This window comes from Panicum virgatum, chromosome 3N, assembly GCF_016808335.1.
Source record: "Panicum virgatum strain AP13 chromosome 3N, P.virgatum_v5, whole genome shotgun sequence".
Taxonomy (NCBI): Eukaryota; Viridiplantae; Streptophyta; class Magnoliopsida; order Poales; family Poaceae; genus Panicum; species Panicum virgatum.
In genome coordinates, this window is record NC_053147.1 from 51,550,994 (window position 1) to 51,555,158 (window position 4,165).

At 44.9% G+C, this 4,165-nt stretch overlaps 1 non-coding gene across 1 annotated transcript; it reads right to left on the reverse strand.

The window, feature by feature from the left end:
* Window positions 1-2,910: 2,910 nt before the first annotated feature.
* On the reverse strand, window positions 2,911-3,017 carry LOC120668211. Its single transcript, XR_005672309.1, has one exon. It is a non-coding gene; the product is annotated as a small nucleolar RNA R71 (small nucleolar RNA).
* Window positions 3,018-4,165: the final 1,148 nt, after the last annotated feature.

Here is a 4,165-nt window from a genome sequence, read left to right on the forward strand (position 1 = left end):
CGAATAGGGCTGTCACCACCTGCCGGCTACCTCTACAAACTGTGGGACTATCAGACAACTGAGTGGTATAGTCCAGCCTAGACACCACGTCTACGCCTTTCCCTACTAACCTTAGCCCTGGCCAAGACTACCCTTTTCTATTTGGGGTCTAAAGCTAAGATCAAATGCTACTCGCTAGCATACACATCAAGCTAAGATCAAATACTACTCACGCTTGCTTTATTAAAACCAATGCTGCTTAGAATAAGATAACTGCCCAGAGTTCCCTGAAGATTTTGAAGAGTACTAGGCGTATGTCTCCCATTCATATGCCTGTGAAGATGAAGTTCCGCTACTACAATAAAGATGTTTATTTGCTAGCTTAAGATTAAGACTTCCGGTCATGTAATAAAGTACTCTTTAATACTCTCTTTCGTTATGACATTGTGTTTGGGGTACTCACTCGACGTCTTACATATGTGTGTAAACTAATCCTGGCGTACATATGTGATGCATTCGGTTTCTTTTCAAAATCGGGTGTGACATTTGTCCTCTAGGAAGTTTGAGTCCTAACTACGAGCGCGAGCGTGACTCTCTAGATAAATCTAGAGGGATTACTGCGCGAGTATTGATGGCTATTAATTCAGGTTTTTGTCTGTCAACTTCTCGGGAATAAATGGAGTTTTACACTATGTTCCATACATATTTTGCTTATCTCCAACAAATTCCACAATTTTTTGGTGAGTTGTGATTGCAGGAACACGTGGTACAAAAATGAACCGAAATGGGAAAAATCCCAGGCCGGCCGGCCTCTCATAGGCCAGTCGGCCTGGCACTGAAAGCTTTCGAACCCAAACTTCACCAGGGGCAAGGAAACACACCCACAATGCCTCTGAGTCGTGCACTTCAAGTCGGTTTGATAAAATGGACCAAAAGGCCTGGCACTTGGATTGAAAGGTCCACACTCGGATGCCACACATGCAACAACCACAAAACCGCCTCTTGGTGAGCAATCCAAGACATCCAGAAGCAATGATGGTTGATCGGACGCCTGAGAAAAACATCCTAGGCCGGCCGGCCTCACATAGGCCGGCCGGCCTACAATTTTGTGCCAAGACAAAGACCCAGCATAGGCAGTTATCTCCACCGCGTCCAAGACTCAATCCAAGCAGCATGATTGAAGGTAGTGCAGATCAGAGGCCGGCCGACCTCCCCCAAGCGGGTCGGCCTAAGATTGACACAACTTTTCCAATCGTTTCACCCACTTCATCCACCGACCTCCCACACTATAAATTCATTGGCACCTCAACTTGTAACACACACACACCAAGGAGTTCTCTTCTCTCTTTTCATTTTTCTAGAGTAGGTTTAGTAGTCTGGGAGTTAAAGTCAAGTCGAGCTTATCTCGGGATTCTGGAGTCATCATCGGAAGTCTGGTATAGCTCTTGTATCTTTTTCGTTTGACATTTATCAATATAATTTATCTCCTTTATCTTTTCGAGTCAGTTTTACTTTCTACATTTATTTATCTTTCCAAATTATCCAACTTGTGTGCGGAAGTTCTTTCCTCTAGTTAGGCTTTGTTATCTATCTTGCTTATCGGGATCTTACCATGCGGATTTTCTCTCACGGACTAGGGAGCTCAAGTTAGGTCCCTAGGTTGAGCCGGATTTCTCTTGTACGCGACAAGAGAAATCCTAACATCGAGTGCAGATGTGGTGTCTGGCTTAGTGTTAGCTAGAAAATGTGTTCCACCCCACAGAACAGTGTGGTAGGTGTCAGGTGGTGACAGCCCTGTTCGTCCCTTGTAGTCCACCACGTTCGAGTGTTTTCATAGAAGTAGATCGTTGGCTCTATTGGACTCCCCTCTCATCCCTTTTTGAAGTCCTCCCGTGTCGGCCGCTGAAGTAAGCTCTAGGTTCCTGATAGCTAGTTAGAAACAAGGTTTAGTCTAGAGAGACTTGCTTGTTAGTTTAGGAGTCTTTTAAGAGTCTTTCTCACTCGTTGTCCTCCCAGCTACTTACCTCTCTAAGGATTAGAGTCTACTGTGTCGCATGGTCATCTCCTGGCCATTTATCCTAACTATCATATCTGGCTTACCCCTGCTAGTTAGTTGGTTGATATCTATAGTAAAGTTTGTCACTCGATTCTATGATATTCTTTAGCCATAGTGCTTCCCCGAGGAAATTTACGATACCTGGAATGCTCCAAGGTGAAGTGCTACAATAGTGATTCAGTGCGCTTGCGGAATACATATTCTATTGGAGCATAAGAAACGCCAACAAGTATTTATGGCGTCGTTGCCAGGGAAGCGATTGGTGCTAAAGATATCGTTGAATAGATCAATAAAATTTACTGATTTGTCACCGCTAATTTTAGCGGGATTACCATTGCTCTCTTTTTCCTTGTGATTTATGCAGAGCAGTGTGTGACTAGCTTCGATCTATCACAAAACTTCAACTCGGATCCAGAAATGAATTGGGAGAATTATCTGACGCAAAGTCATCCCACCCCAGAAGAGATTTTCCTTTGGCCAAGGTTTGACAAACATTAGCTTCATCACCCATGGCTCAGAAGACACTCCATTAGTTCTTAGCCCTGTCTAGTAGCCATATCCCTACTGGACTGAACGCCCACCAAGGCACTGAAGGCTTTGAGCTGAAGACTGGAGTTGTCAACAAGGTCCAAGCAAGTCCCTTCTACGGTAGGGCATCGGAGGATGCCAATGCTCATCTTCGAAACTTCTTGGAAGTGAGTAGTATAATTAACCCCAAAGGCACTATAATGGATATTATTCATCTTCGATTGTTCCTGTTCTCTTTGCTTGGTAAAGGAAAGATATGGTTCTATGCCAACAAGGACACATTCATTAATTGGGATGCCTGCTCCAATGCATTTCTCGCCAAGTACTTCCCAGTGGGCAAAACCAACGCCCTTCGGAATAGGATTTCCAGTTTTCAACAATTCCAGGATGAAACAATCTCGGAAGCCTCAGAACGTCTTCAGGAATACATTGCAGCATGCCCATACCACGGCATGGAAGAGTGGTTGATCATCCAGAACTTCTTCCATGGCCTGAGCCAGCGAGCACAAGACCAGATGGATGCAGCAGCGGGGGGGGGGGCATTCCTGTCTCTCAATCTCTCAATGTTGCAGAAGCTAATGCACTCATCGACAAGATAGCCTCCAACCAAAGCTGGAAGGGAGAAAGGCAGCCGGCCCATGCAAAAGGAATACATGAAGTCGACAGAGTCGATATGCTAGCAGCCAAGATGGATCTTCTCATGAAAAAGCTGGAATCTCCACACCAGGAGGTCAACCAGATTATGGAGTCTCGAATCACATGTGAGACATGTGGCGATACTGGGCACTCGGGCGACAATTGCCCAACAACTCAAGAGGACGCGAAATTCATTGGGAACAACAATCACAAAAGTTATCATCCTCAACAGCAAGGGTGGAACTCCAAGCCCGACCTCCCCTTCGGCCAACAGCAAGGTAATAGTTTCAATAACAGTTTTCAGCCATCTTTAGAAGACCTAGTGTACGGCCAAAAACAAATTCATGATAACATTAGCAAGAAATTTTTAGCTAATGATAAAATTTTAGAGTCTTTGGCTGCCCAACTGGAAGGTTTTAATTCTGTTATTAAAAATCAGTTGAGCGTCAATAAAATGATTGAAAAAAAAAGTGGCTCAGCTGACCTCATCTTACCCTAACCATAACTCGGGAAAGCTACCCGAGCAATCGAAAGTGAACCCCAAGGAAAGTGTGAATGCGGTAACTACGTGGGGTGGAATGTCCACGCAGGATCTACCCCATCCGCAAGATGTAGGTACATGGTGGAAGACCGTAACCACCATGGATACCGATGCTGAAGATGAAGTGTAGGAGGAGGTTAATGGAAGCACCTCTGCTACCCAGGGAGAAATTGAGGAAGCTCAAAGAGCTTCCTGAGAGTATCACAATACAACTGCCTTATTGTTTCTAGAGCGAAGAAAGAGGTCGGTGGATAACGAGCAATTCGGCAAGTTTGTCGAGGTAATTAAGAAGCTTTATGCCAACATACCACTTCTTGATGCTATGCAGGTTCCCACGTATGCCAAGTGTATCAAGGATATCCTTAGAAATAAGAGGGCCCTACTGACCACCGATGTAGTACACTTACGGAGGAGTGTAGCGCAGC